Here is a 22,786-nt window from a genome sequence, read left to right as displayed (position 1 = left end):
ATTGATTTACTTACGTACTTATTTGGATAGGGTTCTCATGTGACCAGCCCAGTGTCACACTTGCTGTGGAGTGGGTGAGGATGACCTCGAACCCCAGGGCCCTGTGGATAAGGTTGGGTGACTACATAAGGCTCGGAAGTTCCTTATTCTTCTGTGTCAGAGAAAGCAGGCAAGGGACAGACCCAGGCCAGGTTCAATGCCAGATAAACCAAGACACCGCCAAAGGGCCTGGAGGTCACGTGATCTTGTTTAATTGTTCAGAGACCCTCCACTTCTGGGAAGGTGGAATGGCACAGGGAGAATGGAAAGCCAGCTGCAGCAGGACTGCCCACTCTTCCAAAGGACCCTGGTTCAATCCCGAGCACCCACATCAGGCAAATCTCAACTGTCTGTAACTCCAGCTCCAGAGGGGGTCTGATCTCTGTGGCTTCCACAGGCACCTGCACTCACTGGCAGAGACCCACATACAGACATACAGACATACACATGACTAAAAAAAAAAAAAAATCAATGATATAAATCTCAAAAGTTGAGAGAGATGGGGGGAGGAAGGAAGGGCGGGAGGGAGAGAGAGAGAGAGGAGATAGGGAGTTAAGGGTGAGGGGAAGTTCTTCTTCTTTTTCTCCTCCTCCTCCTTCTCCTCCTCCTCCTCCTCTTCTTCCTCCTCCTCCGTCTTTCTTTTATCTCAGTTCTAAAAATCTAACCCATGGCCTTGGTGTAATCTAAGATGTCCCAATAGAATGCATGTGGGGTAACAGGGTGTCCTGGGTTACATACAGGACAGCGACAGAGCAAAGAAATCAAGGGCCCCTTGGGTTCTCTTTCATAACGGAGGTGGCATTGGGCATGACAGCTCTTGCAGCTGTGTAGTAATGCAGATACATTGCCCTAAAGGCCTATTTTATATTTATGTACCTCAAGGTTCTCTTGTGAAACAACTCACAGTCTGCCCCAGCTATATACTGCCCCAGGAGACTATGCTGAGCTACCTGCTCAGAATGCATTGAAGCCTTTTATTTACTTATTTTTTCTCCCCTGTGATGTAGGGTTGATAAATTCTGCTCTGCTCAGGGCTCTGAAGCTACAGGGAGGACATAAACCTAGAAAAGGGTTTATACAGGAACAAAAAAGGGTTTGGGGTTTGTTTGGTTTTTCTCTTTTACGTAGATTTAAAAAACATATTTAGTAGCTGGGCAGTGGTGGCACAGGCCTTTAATCCCCAGCACTTGGGAGACAGAGGCAGGAGGATCGCTGTTGAGTGCCAACACGTGTAGCCTAACGTAGTGAGCTCCAGGGATTGCAAGGGCTACACAAAGAAACCTCTGTCTCTGGTGCAGGAAGTGTAGTCCTCAGCTCTGCAAAAAACCTAGAGTGGCGGTGCACACCTGTGATCCCAAGCCTTGGGAGGTAGAGGCAGGAAGATGAGGAATTCAAGGCCTTCCTAGTCTGTGCAGCAGCTCAGAGACCAGGCTGGGCCACACTAGACCCCCGTCTCAAAGGTAAAACGAGGGGCTGGATAGAGGACACTCAGCTACGAGCTCTTGTTTCTCTTGCAGATGACCTGAGTCCAGTTCCCAGAATCCACAGGGTTCGTTCCATCAGGTCCAGTACCCTCCTCCTCATCCTCCTTTTTCTTCCAAGCTAGGTGGAGAATACTTTGCCTCGCTGCATGTCCCACAGTATCTTTACGCATTCTCAAGGAATTCATGCGCTATTTCCTCTGCATGTACGTTCCCAAGGCAGGTGGAATAAGGTGGAATAGTTTCATTCATCTTCCATCCACCTCACCCGACCCTAGGATTCCCGAAAGACCCTTCAAAATGATCTCTTAGAAGTATATCCTTATCTGTCCCCCACCAAGCCATCAGGCCTCAGGGGCAGAGCTTGTGTGGTAACCATGACTTTGTCCCTAACACTGGGTCCTCTATAGGATTCATGCTTGCCCTGTGATTGGGAAACCCACTGCCCTCTCCTGAACCCTGGAAGTGAGCATCTTGGTTTCCGCTTTCTCTACATTCCAGTATTCTGCCTGCATGTATGCCAGGAGGCCAGAAGAGGGCACCAGAGCTCATTCTAGATGGTTATGAGCCACCATGTAGTTGCTGGGACTTGAACTCAGGACCTTTGGAGAGACAGCCAAGTGCTCTTATGGGGCCACTTCTCCAGCCCCATAGAGTCTTCTTTATTAGACCTGGATGTCCACTAGCTCTCCAATGGCTGTAGCCCCTAGCTCAGCCTTGGCCTGGGCACAGGAGGAGGAATGGTTTTCAGAACCAACCCGAAGGACATTTGTTCTTCAACATCTCAAATGTAGCTACCCAGCCAGGTATGGTTGACACCTGCTTGTAATCCAGAAGGTTTACTCAGAAGGTTGAGGCAGGAGTTATCATGAGAATAGGTCAAGCTTGGGCCTATGAAATGGGACTGTGGGGGAAAAAGATTTCAAAAACCAAATGAACATTGAACATAACCCTAGCTTCCAATTCAGTCCTTTTTTTTCTCCATCCCATGGCCGCTGCCTCAGAAGCTCCTGCCCCATCACTCCTCCAGCCTCTTGATGTTTCTCTGATTCTATCTCAGGAATGCGCCTGAACTAGGCTCCTTCAGCGCTGGCCTCCTCCAGGTGTTTGCACTCCTCCCTGAGCTGCTGAGACTCAGTCCCTGATCAACTCCCCCTGGAAAGCCCCACCTCACTTTCTGTGAGTGCCTCAGTTCAGTGCCTTTGGTCCCTTGCCCTACAGGAAGCGCAGACCCTCATTCGCTCTGTGCTTGTCTCCACACAGGGGAGCAAAGGCCGTAGAGGCCAGCTACACAGAGGGCACACACCAGGGTGGGTTAGAGACTCCACAGGCTCTTGTCATGGACCAGGCCAGGCAGATGCCAGCAAGAGTCGCAGCAGGAGGTGAACTCACTATTGTGATTCAAACCTGCTCCCTCTTCTTAGAGAGCCCTCAGGCCATTGGAGAAAGCAGCCATCTAAATGTAATTGGTGCCCTGCCCCCCCCCCCCCCCATGATGAGTGATGCTGTTCGGCAAGCCAGTTGGCAGATGGCAGAGAATGAGGCAGCGCACACATTACCTGGTGGAGCAGGACTGGACCTGAGGGCTCCACTTCTCCCTCATTTCATCAAAAAGACTTGAGGCTGCTGCCAGGAGAGGAAGCTACGACCTGAGCCAACCCTGGAGCTTCCAGAAAATCCGCGGAAACAATTTGAGCCAAGAGCACACAACGGTGCTTTCCGTTATGGCTTGAGTTGTAGCTCCCCGTCCTTGATTTTCATTTTGAACTTCGGGAGCACGGAATGGGTCCTTATTCAGAGAGGAGGTGTTTAGAGAGGTAAGCAGGTGAAAGTGTGGTTCCAGCGGGGGCACAGGCACCAGTCCAATCTGAATGGTGCCCTGATAAAAAGAGAACTTCTGGAAGCTGACATGCATCCAGGGCGGGCAACATGTGAGGATGCAAACAGAGATGGGGGCGATGGACCTACACATCCAGAGACATCAATGCTTGGCAGCAAGCCTCTAGCAAATAGGTGCTTGTGTGGCGGTGATGATGGTGGTGGTGGTGGTGGTGGTGGTGGTGGTGATGGTGGTGGTGATGGTGGAGGTGGTGGTAATGGTGGTGGTGGTGGTGGTGGTGGTGGAGGTGGTGGTGATGGTGGTGGTGGTGGTGGTCATGGTGGAGGAGGAGGAGATGGTGATGGTCTGATGGTGGTGGTGGTGGTGATGGTGGTGGTGATGGTGGAGGTGGTGGTGGAGGTGGTGGTGATGGTGGTGGTGGAGGTGGTGGTGATGGTGGTGGTGGTGGTGGTGGTCATGGTGGAGGAGGAGGAGATGGTGATGGTGGTGGTGATGGTGATGGTGGTGGTGGTGGTGATGGTGGTGGTGGTGGTGGTGGTGGTGGTGGTGGTGGTGATGGTGGTGGTGGTGGTGGTAGTGATGGTGGTGGTGGTGGTGGTGGTGATGGTGGTGGTGGTGGTGGTGATGGTGGTGGTGGTGATGGTGGTGATGGTGGTGGTGATGGTGGTGGTGATGGTGGTGGTGGTGGTGGTGATGATGGTGGTGATGGTGGTGGTGGTGATGGTGGTGGTGATGGTGGTGGTGGTGGTGGTGGTGGTGGTGGTGATGGTGGTGGTGATGGTGGTGGTGATGGTGGTGATGGTGGTGGTGGTGGTGGTGATGATGGTGGTGATGGTGGTGGTGGTGATGGTGGTGATGGTGGTGGTGATGGTGGTGGTGGTGGTGATGGTGGTGGTGGAGGAGGTGGTTGGTGGTGGTGGTGATGGTGGTGGTGGTGGTGGTAGTGATGGTGGTGGTGATGGTGGTGGTGATGGTGATGGTGGTGGTGGTGTGGTGGTGGTGGTGGTGATGGTGGTGATGGTGATGGTGGTGGTGGTGGTGATGGTGGTGGTGATGGTGGTGGTGATGGTGGTGGTGGTGGTGGAGGAGGTGGTTGGTGGTGGTGGTGATGGTGGTGGTGGTGGTGATGGTGGTGGTGGTGTGGTGGTGGTGGTGGTGATGGTGGTGGTGGTGGTGTGGTGGTGATGGTGGTGATGGTGGTGGTGATGGTGGTGGTGATGGTGGTGGTGGTGGTGGTGATGATGGTGGTGATGGTGGTGGTGGTGATGGTGGTGGTGATGGTGGTGGTGGTGGTGGTGGTGGTGGTGGTGATGGTGGTGGTGGTGATGGTGGTGGTGATGGTGGTGGTGATGGTGGTGATGGTGGTGGTGGTGGTGGTGATGATGGTGGTGATGGTGGTGGTGGTGATGGTGGTGATGGTGGTGGTGATGGTGGTGGTGGTGGTGATGGTGGTGGTGGAGGAGGTGGTTGGTGGTGGTGGTGATGGTGGTGGTGGTGGTGGTAGTGATGGTGGTGGTGATGGTGGTGGTGATGGTGATGGTGGTGGTGGTGTGGTGGTGGTGGTGGTGATGGTGGTGATGGTGATGGTGGTGGTGGTGGTGATGGTGGTGGTGATGGTGGTGGTGATGGTGGTGGTGGTGGTGGAGGAGGTGGTTGGTGGTGGTGGTGATGGTGGTGGTGGTGGTGATGGTGGTGGTGGTGTGGTGGTGGTGGTGGTGATGGTGGTGGTGGTGGTGTGGTGGTGATGGTGATGGTGGTGGTAGTGTGGTGGTGGTGGTGGTGATGGTGGTGGTGGTGGTGGTGGTGGTGATGGTGGTGGTGGTGGTGTGGTGGTGATGGTGATGGTGGTGGTGGTGGTGGTGGTGATGGTGGTGGTGGTGGTGGTGGTGGTGGTGGTGGTGATGGTGGTGGTGGTGATGGTGGTGATGGTGGTGGTGATGGTGGTGGTGATGGTGGTGGTGGTGATGGTGATGATGGTGGTGATGGTGGTGGTGGTGATGGTGGTGATGGTGGTGGTGATGGTGGTGGTGGTGATGGTGGTGGTGGTGGTGGTGGTGATGGTGGTGGTGGTGGTGGTGGTGGTGGTGATGGTGGTGATGGTGGTGGTGGTGGTGGTGGTGGTGGTGGTGATGGTGGTGGTGGTGGTGGTGGTGGTGATGGTGGTGGTGATGGTGGTGGTGGTGATGGTGGTGATGGTGGTGGTGATGGTGGTGGTGATGGTGGTGGTGGTGGTGGTGATGATGGTGGTGATGGTGGAGGAGGTGGTGGTGGTGGAGGAGGTGGTGGTGATGGTGGTGGTTGGGGGAGAGACAAGGAACAGATTTCTCCTCATGGTCCTCAGAAGGAACTAGCTCTGCCAGCACCTTGGTCTTGAACTTCCAACCAGGAAAACTGAAAGAGAGTAAGTGCCTGCTGTTTAAATTACTGTTGATGGCATTTTGTTACAGCACCTTTAGGGACCTAGTACCTCTCTCTAGGACTTGGGGAAAGCATTGAGCCATGAAAAACCTGATCATGGATTAAATAAATAAAGGGTCTAATTGTCTTGTGTACAAAGCAGTCTGGGGTAGATGATCCACATTTGGGTTTTCCCACCCGAGACAAGGTTTCTCTGTGTAACTCTGGCTGTGCAGGACTTGATTTGTAGACCAGGCTGGTTTTGAACTTACAGGTCTGCCTACCTCTGCCTCCTGAGTGCTGGGGTTATAGGCGTGCACCACTATGCCCAGCCTGGCATTTTTCTTGATAAGACCAGGTGCTTCCTGTATTTCTAGCTCACAAAGATTCTGTGTTCGTGCTTGTCAGCTGGTCTCTACATATCATGCCTTAATTCTCAAGAAAACGGAGGTGCTTACAACTTCCTCTCTGTGGGTTTTCAGATCTTTATTTGGAGGCACAGCATGGGTTCCGAGCGTAGAGCTGGGAGCCGTGAGCATGCTCAGCTTCGGGGAAGGCTGGAAGATGCTTAACTTTTCTGCAGGGTACTTCTTGGCTCACACTCTGGACAATGGGAAGTCTATGATCAGCCCGCGTGTTCAGCTGGCGCACATGTATGGCTCATGTCACAGTGCGCATGTGGAAGGCAGAGGACAATTCTGTGATGTTGGTCCTCTCCTGCCTTTATGTGGGCTCTGAGGATGAAAGTCAGGTCTCCAGGCTTGTGGAGCAAGCTCCTTTTCCGGCTGAGCCATCTTGCCAGCCCCATCTAATCCCTTATACGGCTCTACTTCATTGATCTCATTGCTAATAATGCGCTGCCACTGGAGGCTTCTGAACTTTGGAGGGAAAAAATTCAAGTGATAGCATCAAGGAATATAATGCTAAGAAGAGTATTGATTGCGTAGATGCCTGGGGTTATTTATTATATCTGTCTCCCATGGAGACAGACCCAGAAATCAACACACACACACACACACACACACACACACACACACACCACCAGATTTGCAGCCGAATGAATGACAGCTTCGAGGATGACAGCCAGGAAGCATATACATGCTATTTGATTTGTAAATTTTAAAATTACATTTATTTACTTATTTGCATGTATGTATGTATTCATCCATCCATGCCACCTCAGGTGGGGGTCAGAAGACAGCTTTTGGGTGTTGGTTCTCCCCTTCACCTGTGCTTCCCAGGAGGAGCACAGGCTGTCAGAGTTGTTGGTGGCAAAAATGCCTTCTTCACCTGATGAGCCGTCTCAGCTGCCCTTACAGGCTTTTGGACAAAAACTATCAATCAAGTGTTAGGCACCATCTGATTGCTTTGCAAAAAAAAAAAAAACCCACAACAAACAAAAAAAGAACTTTCAGTATTTATTGACTCTATGAGGAGAGGAAACTGAGGGAGAGCCAAAACAACTGGTCAAGAGTGATAGAGTTAGAAAGTAGAGCTGAGCGCAAGACCCCAAGACCCAAACTTCAGTTTCTTGCCTGTTTTCATGGGTGTCATCCTAAGACCAGTGTCACACACCAGTGCTAGTGGGTCTAATGGTGAGCATCTGGGGAAGGCGCATTGGGAATGGCTTGTCTCCTCTGCCTGGAAGGCTCTAACAGCTCTGAGGACTCGTGGCTAGGCCTGGAATGTCTTCAGCATCTGCCTGGCGCCAGGCTGGGGTGATTGGAAGACCCGGGGCTGTCAGGCTTCTTTAGATGAATTCCATGCAGGCTTAGATTGTAAGAACTAGTGTTCTACTGGGCGTGGTGGCGCACGCCTTTAATCCCTGCACTGGGGAGGCAGAGGCTGGCGGAGCACTGTGAGTTCGAGGCCAGCCTGGGCTACAAAATGAGTCCAGGACAGCCAGGGTTACACAAAGAAACCCTGTCTCGGAAAACCAACAAAACAAAACAAAATAAAAAAAAAACAAAACTAGCGTTCTCGTGAAAAGAGTAGAAACTGCCCTTTGGCGAACCAGCTCAGAATCACTTATCTGTCACTTGTGTTAATCTCTGCTGGCTGAGACAGTCACAAACCTTCTTGGGCCAAGGAAAGGAGAAACATTGCCCCCACCTTCTCTTCTCTCCCTCCTCTCCCCCTCCCTATCTCTGTCTCTCTGTGTCTGTCTGTCTCCCCCGCCCCTCGCCCCGGCAATATCTTATGTATCCCCGGCTGGCCTCCAACCCTCTATAAAACTAAGGATGACTTTGAAGTTGCTACCCTGCTAGGACTGCAGGTGAGGGTCAGCACACCTGGGTTGTGTGGTGCTGGGCGTGGAAGCCAGGGCCTCGTGCATACTGAGCAAGAGCTCTGCCAGCTGAGCTCCACCTCTAGTCCTCCGCCTTCACCGCTCAAATCATTGTACTTGTATTTGAAAACTCCCATGGCACGATTGGGAACAGGAAATCTCGTCAGTCCCCAGCACGCTTCCTTTTGTTCGGCCTGTGGCTTCCTCGCAGTTACAGGTACCCCAGCCTCTCCATCACAGGAAAGGCTAAAACTGGTCCATTGGTAACACAGGAATAAGTAACCACATCCTTGTAACATCACTGCAGGGTGGCAGTCCAATAACTCAGATCTGTCTTCTAGGTGTAACAGACTGAACAGTACCAAATACTTCCTGTTCCTTCGGCCGATAAATCGGGTCATTACCATCAATCCTTTGCTAAAGACAACAGCAAAATCCTCCTTACGACTCTCCTTCCGGCTTCTCTCTCGTAACCCACTCTTTAGAGCAGTCATACAATGTTCAAAAATTACAAGCTGGATGATTTTGTAACCTCACTTCCCCGTTGAAACCAGCCCATGACTTCCCATTGCATGGAGAAGGTGCCCTGTAGCCCCCAGGGCTCTACATAAACCGAGTTCTCCCTCTCGGGTTTCCGGTTTCATCTCTGTCACCTCTGTTCCCTAGCCATGCTGGTTTTCTTACTGCCTTTGCACTCAGGGCTCGCTTTCTGCCTGGAAGCCTTGTGAGTTATTTGACCCTTTTCCTGTAACATGTAGACCCTCCTTAGATGATTGTATGATCACTCAGGGCTCAGATCACATGTCACCCGCTCAGACATTCCTGTCCTGGATTTCTTAACACACCCCCACCCCCACCCCCGACTTACAGTTACGTGACTCAGTTTGTTTTCTTTCTGGCATGTGTCAGCGACGCTGCCTTTCACTCAGTAATTTACTTGCTGACCTTCACGGGTGTGCGGCCCATGGGAACAAAGATCGTATCTGGTTTATCTCTGTTTATTTATGGCTGTATGAGCCACCCCAGTGCACGGTGACAAGCAACAGTTCATTAAAATGATGTCAAGCTGAGTTCATCTCTTTTGATTCCTTAGGTCGCGTCCTTCAGGGTTGACTCTGTGTGTGTGTGTGTGTGTGTGTGTGTGTGTGTGGTCATGGAGTATCTAAGGCCCCACTTCAGTTTTTCGATTTCCTGGGGCTCAGAATTGAAGCTGTGGTCATGGCCTTTGCTATCCTAGCCTCAGAAGCAGTTTTCACCACGGAAGTTACCCGGGGCAGCCATGTTCTTCCTGTCAGTCATCCACAAGTCTCCTGATTCTCCAGATGCCACGGGATGGATTTGGTTAAATAAGAGGCATTCTTTCAGAGAACGTATTCATTTACTTTACTTACATTTCATTTAGCTACTTAATATGTGTACGGTGTACATGTGTATAGACATGTGTTCACATGTGCATGAGTCTCTCTGTGTTTTCACCCTTGGAACTTTCAGCAGAGGGAGTTCCCCTAGCAGGCGACTCGCCTCTTTTCCCTCTACCCTACTGACCATCTCCCCTCCTGTTTCCCAGCTCCACACACAGTTGGTCTCTTGCTCTTTTGTTTTTGTTTTTGTTTTCCAAGACAGGCTTGTTTCTGTGTAGGCCCGGCTGTCCTAGAACTGGCTCTGTAGACCAGGCTGGCCTTGAACTCTGCCCACCTCTCTTCCTCAAGTGCTGGGATCAAAGCTGTGCTATACCATGTGTGGTTGGTCTCTTGCTTCCTGTAAAGGAGAGGACATATATCCTGATGAGATGTCCAGGGCACCCGCGGTCAGTCTAATGTGCCACTGTGATAGAGATCTGTTCATTGCTCATGCCCAGCTGTCAAGTCTCGGCTATTAAATGAATTGGCTTTTGTTTATTTTTCAGTGTGAGGGGTCAAATATGGGGTCTTGAATCTGCTAAGCACAGGCTCTACAAATGAGCTGTCCCTCCAGACCTACTGCTCTGTCCTCTGAGTCTAAATAGTAAGAAGACCCACCAAAATTTAAGTGAATAAAGAAGTCAGTGTCACTCATCAAACAAACAAACAAACACTCTCCTTTTCTAAAATTATGCTTTATAGGGGTGTGTGTGTGTGCGCGCGCGCCCACGCATGACATTGGGATGCAAGTGATAGTCAGAGGGCAAATTGCAAGAGTTTCACCATGTGAGTCCCAGGGACTGAACTCAGGTCTTCAGGCTTGACAGCAAGCACCTTTTCCCAGTGAGCCATCTCACTGGGAGACATTGTTGCCACAGTCTTTAGAAAATACAACCTTATGCCTTGCAGTTTCAACACTCTTTCCTGTACCAGAGGTGTTAAGGACACAATAAATATTTGTTTAATGAGTGAGTTAATGGGGAGGGAAATTTTCCCTATAAGAAGATTACCTAGTACATAGGTTTGAAGCAGTTTTACTTTCTTAGTCCTAGTCTTTACTGTTAGACAATAAAAAACAGAACTTCACTGTGGTTTGGAGCATGGATTCTGTGCCCAGGGGCAATCTGACTGTAAGTGTGTAGCAGCCTCTGGGGCTTGTTTGCAAAAGAGGACTATGGTGTCAGCTGGGTTAGGGGACCTTTGATGAGACAGTGAGCCTCTGGGCAGGTCTGTGCCTTGTAGAGCAAAGGCTATGGCTGGGAATAAAGACAGGATGAAACAAGTAATTAGAGTAAGGACTGGAGAGGTGCCTCAGAGGTTAAGAGCACTGGTTGCTCTTCTAGAGGAGCCAGGTTTGATTATTTTTCTCTTTCTTTCTTTCTTTTTGCTTTTTTTGAGACAGGGTTTCCTCTGTGTAACAGCCCTGGCTGTCCTGGACTCAATTTGTAGACCAGGCTGGCCTCGAACTCACAGCAACTTGCTTGCCTCTGCCTCCCAAGTGCTGGTGTTAAAGATGTGCGCCACCACTGCCTGGTTGCTGGATTTGAATCTTAGCCCCTGCCCAGTGGCTCACAACTACCATTAACTCTAGCCCCAGGGAATTAACACCCTTCCCTGGCATCCTTGAGCACCAGACATGCGTGTGGTGCATAGACACACGCAGGTAACACTCATACATATATAATGTTTAAACATTAAAAAAAGGAAAAAAAAAAAGAAATCAGACTGAGGAAGTCAGTCTTTGTCTTGAAGGCAACAGAGGGTGAGGAAAGTTCACAGACAGGGAATTCACACAAGGAACCCTGTTCAAGGGCGGTTTTTTACTCTGGAGCTGGAAGCAGCCCAAATCTAAGCCCAATGAACAAATAGCTAGGTTTTCATCCTCAGTGCTACCTTCAGGTCCTGTGCCCTGGGGAATGGATGCTCCTCTCTGTTCCCCTGAATCTTTGTCTTCACCTCACAGAGCAGTTGGGAATAGTCACCTGGAAGAACAGTTTAGAGGTTACAAGAGACAATGTGTAAATCCTGGTAACCTGAACAGGAACTGCGTACAATGAGAGTTATTTTTAGAATGAGTTAGTCCATTCATCCATTCAACAAATATTGCTCAAGTGGTTATGACCAGAACGCACCTGGCACGGGTCTGAAGGAGATGACAGGGAACCAGAAACATTCCTGATGATCCACAAGGGCGAGTGGACTCGCCGACGAATCCGTAAATGTGAATGTGGCGGCTGGCGGCGAGTGTCGTGGAGGGAGAGAACACTGAGTGGAGGAAACGGTATTGGCCTGAGCCCAGAGCATAAAGAACATGTAAGCTAGTGGTTTTCTGAGGAGAAAAAAAAACAAAAAACAAAAAACAAAACATTCCAGGCAGAGGAAGTGACGAGTGCAGAGACCTTGTGGGAGCAATGCCTGGAAGGCTGAAGGAGAGCGAGTGTGGAAGGCAGAAGAGCTGGAAAGGAGAGGAGGCTGGGAAGCCGAGGTTCACAAGGAGACAGGCAGCAAGCGAGGTGGAGTCTGGGATTTGGGATTCTATCCTACAGGTGATGAGTTGCCACTGGGAAATTTAAGGAGCAACATAACATAAGCAGGTGATGTGGCCCAGCTGTCCTGCGGAGAATGGACCCTTTGCTCTCTCCTCTCCTCCCCTCTCTCCTCTCCCCTCCCTTTTGGTTGTTCTTTTTCATTTCAATGAGGGTGGTGGTGGTGGTGGTGGTGGTGGTGGTGGTGGTGGTGGTGGTCTCATGCAGTTTCACTTTTCCCCAGGATGGCCTCTAGGTGGCTGAGGATGATCTTGAATTTCTCACCCTCCTGCATCTGCCTCCCACATGCTGAGAATGCAGGTTGCAACCGGTTTATGCAATGATGGGGATGGATGTAGGGCTCAGTGCATGCAGGTCGTCGCAGGCAGGTCTGGGGAAGGAGAAAGCGCGGCAGGTGAGGCTGGAGCTAGTGGGATGGGCCACCATAGGCTTCGGCTTTTACTTATGGGAGTCGCCAGGGTGTATGAGCAGAGGAGTGCTGGTCTGGAGTGCATTTAAAAGGATCTGTCTGGCTGTGTACATGAAAAAGAAAAAAAAAAAAAGCAGTCCAGGTGGAAGGTGGGCAAGTTAGTTACCTTCTTGTTGCTGTGGTAAATATGCTGACAAAAGCAACTTAAGGGAGGAAGGCCTGTTTGGGTTTACAGTTCCAGAGGAATAGAGTTTGTGTGCATGCATGCGTGCATACGTGCATGTGTGTGTGTGTGGGGGGGGGAGGGATGTGTAGAGGGGGGATGTGGGAAAAGAGGTGGGAGTGAGTAGGGGTGCAGGCATGACAACAGACAGAGGAAGCATGGAAACAGGAGATGGATGATCTCACATTTTCATCCTCACATGGTGAGGGGGTGGGGGGGGGGGAAGGAAGTGGCAGTAGGCCATGCTATGAAACCATAAAGCTCACCCCCAAGTGATACACTTCCTCCAGCAAGGCTCTACTTCCTAAAAGTGTGCTCGGATACAGGAGTCGACGTTTCTCACTCAAACCATCACAGTGGAGAAGGTATGTGCACACACCGCGGCAGGACCAGACAGGGAGGTAGGAACAGTAAGCGATGAATTACAGATGTGTTTATATATCGGAAGCCAGAGCCAATGGCCTGCGGTGGGTTAACAGACAAAGACAGTGACTGAGACCGAGTCAAAGAGGCACCATTTCATGGGACCCATGTTCTACCGGTCATGGGGACCCACATTCTGTGATCTGAGTGAGAAAGTGGTGTCTTCACTACCTGCTTCCTCTGAGGTTTGTAGATGGGATGCCTCAAGGCCTCCATACGAGCAGAATGCCTTTTCCGACCACTGTGTTACCTTGTGAAGATGGCAGGAGAGGGCCCTCCGCCATCCTTCTGTAAGATGAGTACAAACGAACATACCAGGCATGAGCAGACCACTATGCCTAGTGTAGCCCCCAGAGCCGAAAGCCAGCTACTCCTGCACCCCGTCTGTCACACGATACGGGCTTTACTCATATAGTCAGCGCTAACCTGCCCCCCCTCCCCCCCCCCACAACAGGCACCGTTCCTCTGTGCTCAGGCACAGGCCCTGTAAAGCCTTGCTCAGTTGGTGGCATTTGGTCCTTTCTCATGTCTATCTTGAGTTCTGCAGAAAAACCTGGGCTGGTCCAGCAACCACTGAGGATGTGGACCAGGCCTTGGGCCTGAGTACCCAGGGAGACAGAGTTGCTGTTTTGCTGACGTAGGATAGGCAGGTTAAAATGATGGGAATCAAGGACATGGCTTAGGGAGTTGGGGAGATGGCTCAGTGGTTAAATCACTAGGCCCTGCTAGTCTAAAGATTCCCCAGAACCCACAGACATGTCAGGTAGGCAGGGTTATCTGTCTATAAATTCAGCCCACAAAGGCAGAGGCAAGGGAGGAATGCCAGAGCAAGCTGGCTAGTAAGACTAGCTGTGCTTGTAAGCTCTGGATCTAGTGGAGAGACCTGCCTCACTGCATAAAGTAGAAGAGAAAGTGAGGGTGAGCAGCTGGGTGCTAGTGGCGCACACCTTTAATCCCAGCACTTGGGAGGCAGAGGCAGACGGATCTCTGTGAGTTCGAGGACAGCCAAGGCTACACAGAGAAACCCTGTTTCAAGAAGATGAAGAAGAAGAGGAGGAGGAAGAGGAGGAAGAAGAAGGAAGAAGGTGAAAAAGAAAGAAAGAAGAGGAAAGAAAGAAGGAAAGAAAAAAATTGAGGGTTTTATACACACACACACACACACACACACACACACACACACACACCCCTCCACCCCTAACATGTGCCTTCACACAACCAAAAAAGAGCACACACACACACACACACACACACACACACACACACACACACACCCCTCCACCCCTAACATGTGCCTCCACACAACCAAAAATGAGCATACACACAGTACATATATACATACACAAATGTAGAAAAAAGACAAAAATAAAGTGATTTTGGACATGTATCTGGGATGTACAGTGGGCATACAGTGGCATGTAGTTAAGGTGGACACAGGGGCAGGTTGTCATCTATGCTTTGGGTAAAAAGAACCTGCGTGGCAGAGGAGGGAACAGGAATGAGGAGAGTGACAAAGAAGAAGTTTAGGAGGAAGACTGAGCTGGGTGGGGTGGATAAGGAAGAAAAGGGAAAATAACAATGTTATAGAGATCATGGCCACCTGCCTGGAGGTGTTCGCATGAGACTACTGCTGCTCAGCCTTCTATGACTGTGACAAAATACCTGGGAGAAACAAAAGAGAAAAGAGTTACTGTGTGTCTTGGTTTCAGAGATGGTTTCATTATTTCTGGGCCTGTGGAGAGGCAGAGGATCTCAGTGGAAAGGTGTGGTGTATTAAAGCTGCTCACCCCAGCCAGGAGGCAAAGAGAGGGGCAACGGGTATGCCTTTCAAATGCATGTTCCCTGTGACTGCTTCTTCCAGCAAGTCCCTACTTCCTAAAAGCCCATTTGGCTATAAAACCATCCATCCATGACATCATGGTCCTATCACCTCTCCACCAATGCCACCTATGGAGGAACCAAATATCTAACACTTGAAATTTTGGACAATAGACAACAGCTGGTGAAGAGAGAGACCAAGAAGGAGTCCCAGAGACTCAGAGGAGGGGTGGGGATATAACTTGCTATAGGATACATGTGGGGAACGGCAGCTGTGTTGGTATTGACCATTACTTGTTTTTCTCTGCAGTTGAAACATTGTGCTCCATTGGTTACCTTCATTTTCCTTGTTTTGTGTCTAATTATTTGGCCCTTGGTTTGCTCCCTCTTGAGGACTTTCCACAGTGCTGTTGGATTGCTGGTTCCTCCCCTATATAAGCAGCTGTTACTCCCAATAAACGGCATTCTCTTAGCACGAATGACCCACTGTTGTGTCGTCGTTTTTCAATCCGCAGACTCTCTCTCACCCTAGCCTAGACTAGCAGCACGGGCGCTGCAGGTACATTCACCGTGTCCTGCCTGGCACCATGCTTGTGCCTCACAGGAATGTTCCTAAGCAACTCCTCAGAGATGACTCCAGGGGCTTGAGAGATGGCTCCATGGTTAAGAGCACTGGCCTCTCTTCCAGAGGACCCAGGTTTGATTCCCGGCACCCACATGGTGGATCACAGTCATCTATAACTCCAATCACAGGGGATCCAACACCCTCTTATGACATCCTTGGGCACCAGGCACACATATGGTGGACAGACGTATACACAGGTGAAACACCAGTACATATAAAAATAAAGTAAACAAGCAAACAAAAAAGGTGCCACTAGGGAGGATGCTCTTTTATTTCTGTGTCAGGTAACAGACCCAGAGAAGGTCCTGGGCATCACAAACAGCAGGCAATGCTGAAGGCCTCCGAGCCAATGAGAATCTTCAAGGCAAAGAGAGGGACAAAGACTGACTGCTACTTATTGGGAGCTGTACTTTGTGCCAAACTCCAAAAGTCTGGGGAAGTTTTGTCTCCTCCTGAGAGTCAGACAAGGCGGGGCTCATAGTGTGAATGACTTCTCCAAGGACTCAGAGACAATGACAGTGGAGCTGGTGTCCGTGGCGGTTAATACTGGGTTGTTAATAGCTTGATAGTTTGTCTGCTCACCTAGGAAACAAACCTCATGGTGAGTCTGTGAGGGAATTTCTAGACTGGGCTAATTAGAGTAGGATGACTCATCCTAAATGCAGGTGGAACCATTCCATGGGCCTAGGGCCTGGGCTGAGCACGAAGGAGAAAGGGGCAGCAGCTCCCACCACGCTCTGGACGGTGGAGGTTGGGTGCCCAGAGGCTCCATGCTCCCAGCACGATGCCTTCCCATCCATTTGGGCTCAAACTTTGATCCCAAATCAACCCATTGCTTCGGTTAGGTATTTTGTCAAAACAACAAGAAAAGCGATTGATGCAGGATTCAAACTCAAGACCGCGACTCTGACCCTGTTCTGCGAAGAAGAGGCTTCAAAGTCATTCTTGTTTGTTTGTTTGAGGCTAGGGTCTCACTTTGTAGTTCTGGCTGCCCTGGAACTTGCTGTGTAGACCAGGCTGGCCTCGAACTCACAGAGATCCTCCTGGAAAGCCCTGGAGACTTCAAAACAGATGCTGGGCTTCTTGTGGACTTTCATGCTGAAACTCTGTGTGGAAAATTTTATTTTCATATAAAGGATTTGTTCCTAAGATGGGCAGTAGTGGTGCACGCCTTTAATTCCAGCACTCAGAAGGCAGAGGCAGGTGGATCGCTGTGAGTTCGAGGCCAGCCTGGTCTACAAAGCAAGTCCAGGACAGTCAAGGCTAACACAGAGAGACCCTGTCTTGAAACAAACAAACAAACAAACAAAAAAAAACCCCAAACAACAACAACAAAAAGGATTTGTTCTGAGCATTATTGTATTTATGTCACAAGGGCGCTGTCTGTGAGCCTAAAGAGGAGGGAGACTGAGATGCGGAAACAAATGAGGGGTTTGGTGTCCCTACCAACAGCAAGCAAGCCCAGCCATAGTGGGCAGAGGAGGTGTGACACTAAAGGAGGAAGTGACTGAAAGCAGCTTGGAGTGTGCTTTCTGCGTCAGTTCTGAGGTCCTTGGAAACAGGACCTGAGCCCTTTTCAAACAGCCCCCGAGGACTGAGGACATTGACCACTTCCCTTTGCCTGTTGGCATCCAGGCTCCATGATTACATCTACCCCAGAGGCTCCTCAAGATCTGCACCAAGACATGGCAGGGCTCTTGTTTTCCAGGTGCTCTGGTTAAGTGTGTGCATTCTGTCCTCTGTCTTCTGGGCTGCATGGTCCTTATCACCCGCACTGCCTAAATTTCCCTTCCAAGGAATCTCTGCACCTTAGTCCCTCTTGCCAGTCAGCCGCCCCCTTGCTTACCTTCCTTTGAACAGTGGTCTCTGAACCCACATTTCCTGAGCTGCAATTCCTGAGGCCCCAGGAAAGTCTTATTTTTGCGGATGCTGAGTTTGGGAGACAACCGGGAAAGTTATGAATGTGCTGTGAAAATGCCTGGGGCCCGTTCTCCCTTCCTGATAGAGCCAGGGATGGGTTTTGCTGCTGACAATTATAGCAACCGACTGACTCAGCCCACAGAACTGAAGGGAAGGTCAAGAGGCGCTGCAGCTTGGAAAAGACGGCAGAGCAGGAAGGACTGGGGCCACCTTCCCAGCACACCTGTGAGGAGGCTGGGGTCTTTTCTGTCCTTTGTTCCCAGGACGGCATCTGATTTGTCTGGGGGTAAGAGAAGTCACCTCGTTTGACAGTCTTGCCTCCCGTGCTGCTGTAGGAAGAATGTTACAAACCCAAATCAAGGTGCTTCGTCAGAAACAAGGCCAGAGGCATGGTAGATGACCAAACAAAATAGGCCGTATGTCCAGAAAAGGAGGTTTTCATAAAATGAAAAAAAGCTTAACTGGGTCCGTGAGCTCAGGGGCAGAGGCTGTGATGTACAGCCAGAACAGCGTGTCTGCTCTTGGGACTTCCCAAACCTTCACTGTAAACTTGTTTACAGACATTGTAGACTAGGCACGTCTGCAGTGACTAACCGTCCTCTCGCCGTACATCTTGTCCTCTCTCTTCTCCTTTCTATTGCCTTCTCTTATAAACATTACTTCACGCTCACGGAGTCAGGCCCAAGTTTTGGGCCTTTTTTTTTTTTTTTAAGATTTTATTTGTGTGTCAATGAGGTGTGTATGTGCATGTGTCATGCTGGAGTTCAGAGGACAACTTTGTGGAATTGGTTCTCTCTCTATCTTGTGCTCTCTGGGGCTTCAACTCAGGCTTGTAGGGCAAAGGCTTTGCCGTCTGAGCTATCTGAAGAAACCCAGTTAATTAACTTTTTAAAAGTTTTATTCATTTATTTATTTTCGAGACAGGTTCTCACTATGTAGCCCTGGCTTGCCTAGAACTAACTATGTAGACCGGGCTGGCTTCAAACAAAAGAGATCTGCCTGCCTCTACTTCCTAAATTCGAGGATTAAAGGCATGCCCCACAAGGGCACTTATTTATTTACATTTTTAAAACTCAGGCATGCATACGGGATGGATGGGTAGGCATAATATTGAAATAACTGAAGCCATAGGAACAAAAGGTACTGGCAAATGTCTTTTGTTTGATGGCTGCGTTTAGTCCAGCAAGTCACTCTGCCTTCCTGAACCACAGTTTTATCATCTGCCAAGTGGGAGTGATGCTTCCTAATCCCTAATATTGCTAAGGAGCTGCAAAGCTACTCTCTAGTGAGTTCCAGGGCATGCCTACCCCACAGAGTACAGACTGAAATGTGCTCATTAAAAAAATAAATAAATAAAAGCATGCCAGTGTAGCTCTATGCCATGGTGTCCTGAGTGTGGCTGCCTCACCAGTCCCATCTGGAATCCTGTTAGAAGTGAACACTCTCACATTCCACCCAGACCTGTTCAGGAGGCTGTCTCATGTAGCCCAGGATGGCTGCAAACTTGCTATGTAGGCAAGGGTGGCTTTGAATGTCAGATCCTCCTGCCTCCAGGCAGGCGTGTGCCACCATGCGCAGTCTGTGCTGCGCTGGGGAATGGAAGCCAGGGCTTTTTTTTTTTTTTTTTTTTTTTTTTTTTTTTTTTTTTTGGTTTTTCGAGACAGGGTTTCTCTCTGTAGCCTTGGCCATCCTGGACTCACTTTGTAGACCAGGCTGGCCTCGAACTCACAGCGATCCGCTTGCCTCTGCCTCCCGAGTGCTGGGATTAAAGGCATGCGCCACCACGCCCGGCGGAAGCCAGGGCTTTTTGTGTGACAGGGCAAACACTGCCAGCTGAGCGGCAAGCCTAGTTCCCCAGAAGCTCCATTTCAGCCAGCCCTCCAGGTGACTGGGGCAGGCCCAGTTTTGAGAGTTCCAGCTGACGATTGTTTTATGAGCCTGAGGACTTGCGGCCGGATCCTGCACTCTTTCTAAGAGACTTGGAAGGGTTATTTTCTTTATGCGAAGTTCTCCACTTTCAAACATTGGCAACTAGTTCAAAATCTAGAAATGGCCTGTGTGAGCTAATAATATACGTGTCCCAGCTGGATCTGCCGCCCTGTTTCTGTACTTTTCCTGATCCTCTCAACAGTCCCACAAGATGCTGCGATGTTGTTCATTTTGTGGAAGACAGTGTAGAGCCTCAAGGTGAAGTGCTGTTCTGAGTCGAAGCCCAGAAGCTGTCCATGACTCACTCGTACTCTGGTGGTTTTTTGTTTTTTGGGTTTTTTTTGGCGATGAAGCCCCCACTTTTCTTACATAGGCAGAGGAGAAACTGCGTGGCAGCTGAGCTCAGAGCCTAGCACCAAACTGAATCTGAACATCTGACATCACTGACCTTGAGAGGCCCTACCCCCACTCCTTGCGCCTCACACTAATCCATATCCCAGCAAGAGAGTGCCAATCAGGGAGGGGGGCCCATGAGAGAGGGGGTGGATCTGATGACATCCTGTCCGAGGAAGCTGGGTAAGTTCTGGAAGAAAGCTGTGTGCAGCAGGAGTGCCCAGGGATAAATGCCCAGTAGCCATCTGGCCCACAGGCTAAACCAGCTGCTCGCCAAAGTGTTCTCTGTGTGCCCTGGGTTTCAGGAGCCTGCTCAGGACTGTGACTCCACCTAGCTCTTACCTTCCTTGCTGTTGACTTTCTCTGAGCTCAGAGTAAATAGCCCCAGCCACTCCCAGCAACGGCATGTCTCCAGTCCCCAGGCTGGGCTTGCAAAGCTGAAGGAGACATTTTCAGCCACTTTTACCAACGCCCTCCATGGGCTCAGCATGGGCTCAGCGGTTGGATGCATTCATACGAGCAAAGCCTATATCCCCGGCATCTCAGTATCCAGTGTTGCAGATGCCTCTCCTGCTCAGCAGCGAAATCTTCCCAGCCCTCCCAGAAACTTGGCTTGCTGGAGCCAGCAGCATGCGGGCAGGTACTTCTCCTATAACTCCCTTGGGCATTGTTTTGGCATTTGGCACTCTGAATTCTGGAGTCCGATATACACAGCTGTACCTAAGTATGTCCAGGACTCCCACAAGTCCACAGATGCCCAAGTCCCCTGTGTAAAGCAGAGTGGCTCCCCACACCCTGACATCTTCTCCTAGCAGTATTTGTTTTCATTTAAAAAAGAAATAAACAATATATTTCATCATATTCTTTCTCTCTCCTAACCTTTTGAAGATCCATACTACCTGCCTACCCACCCAACTTTGTGTTTTCTCTCCCACCTCCCCTCCCCCCCCAAAACAAAAAACAAAAAACAAACAAACAAAAAACCCCGAAAAACGAAAATCAAATCAAATCAAACAAAAAGGTCAGTAAGACATAAAAATACCAAAACAAAACAAAAAGTGCACCAAAAAAGAGTCCATTTTGTGTTGGCCCACTACCCCTAGGTATGGGGCCTGCTCGGGGGAGTGTGGTTGACAGACCCAGCGACAGCTCAGTTGTTCTGTTGGAGGCAGCGGATTTTCCCTTGCCCTGCAGATACCAATCGCAAATAGCTTCCTGGTTAGGGGTGGGACTAGATGCCAACCGCCCTTCTCAGTACAGGGATTTGTCTGGTTTGAGCCTGCTCAGGTCTGCCACAGTCTCTGTGAGTTTATATGTGTATCATATGAAACACATATCTGGGAGATGCTGTCCCCTTGGAATCATCCGCCACCTCAGGCCTCTTACTGAGGCTGCCATGGGTACCAATGTTCTCAGAGTGTTGTCATACTGCCCCAGGATGGCAAGAGAAAGAGGCCAGAGAGCCGGCCGAGGAAGCTGAAGACACAGCAACAAATCCTGCGGCAACACTAACAAGGAGCCCAAATCTAGACTGTGCTCAGCAGCCTGGTCCAGCATGACAGAGCGCTGTAAGAAAGGTCCCCGACTAGAAGCTTATTACTCTGCTGTGGTCTCTGGGAGGCTGAGATTTGGGATTCCCTGGTCAGACGCCCTTCAGGAACAACTCAGTAAAAAGGACCCAACAACAGTGCTTCAAAAAACTGAACCCCAGAAACTTAAACCAGAAACACAAAGTGTGGAGAAGGCTCAGCTGCTGGCAAAGATTCGTGGGGCAGGTTTAGTGGACTGTACATTTAGGAAAATTGAATGTATTAAATAAAAAATCTAGAGTGGCGTTTGCCTAGAACACACATATTTTCTAATGTACTTTAACTCTTGTGAAAATACCACTGCCCTGCAAATGACTGTACACTATTCTTTAAGGAACAGTGACATAATAGTCACTACATGTACAGTGCAGTTTTGTCCCCAAATGTTTCCCATCAGAGGTTGGTTGAATCCAAGGACATGGTGCTCAGGAACATGAAGGGGTAGACTATGCTCCCCAGGCTCCTTCATAGCGTGGGCATCTACCATTTGCTGGGTATCCGTGGCTACGTATGTGGTGGTCACACCCTGCCCCAGACCCTGGGGTTCCTATGTTAACAAGTATGGACATCAAGGTTGTTTCATGTCCAAAGCGTGGCACTCCTGTTCTCATTGACTATAACTTTAATCACCATTCTTTCTTTCTCTCTCTCTCTCTCTCTGTTTGTAGCCCTGAGAATTGAACCCAGGGACCTCACACATACTAGGCAAAGGCGGTGTCCACTGAGAAACATCCCCAGTCCCCACAGCAGTCACTTCCACAGATGACAAAATGGCTCTTCCAAAGAGGGGGAGGCTTCATCCAAGGTCCTTCAAATGGGAAGTGGTGGCGGTGGAACCTAGTCCCTGTCACCCTGAGACCAGCACAGGACAGCCCCCTTTTGAGTTTGATTATGGTAACCGAATATGGCAGTTCTGGTCACGGTGGGTGCAAAGCTAGCATAAACCCAGGCAAGACACGGAAGACAAGAGCACCATTTGTTAGCTTCAGAGGCCAGAGAACAAGGGAGCAACCTCCACAGTGATGCTCTTGGCAACAAAGGGAAGGCTGGGAGTGACGTGGAATTTATTACGGGGGGGGGGGGAATACAAATCCATCTGTGGAGGGCTCTTAGAGAAAGATCCATTCCTGCACAAGCCCAGTTCACACTGCCAAGTTTTACCTGACAATAAAGGGGAAGGGTATCTCGAAGGTTCATTAGCCAGGTCATCTGCCCCGAAGGTGCCAGCTTTGTATAGTCACCGTCATCACACTGTATGTGTCATACAGTAGGCACCCAGCAAAGGCCTATGAGGAATGGAGGAAACAGAGCCCGCAGGAAGAGATGTGGATTCAGCACCTTACCTGAACAGTGCTTGCCCGGAACTTAGGTTGGAGATAAGCCTCTGAATGTCCAGCCTGTGTGTCACCTGAAGTTTAACTAACACTCCACTTGGAGTAAAGGTCGCATTCTGCTCTAGTGGAGTGTGGG

Source organism: Acomys minous, assembly GCF_964271855.1.
Source record: "Acomys minous genome assembly, chromosome: 3".
NCBI lineage: Eukaryota > Metazoa > Chordata > Mammalia > Rodentia > Muridae > Acomys > Acomys minous.
This window is presented reverse-complemented; position numbering follows the sequence as displayed.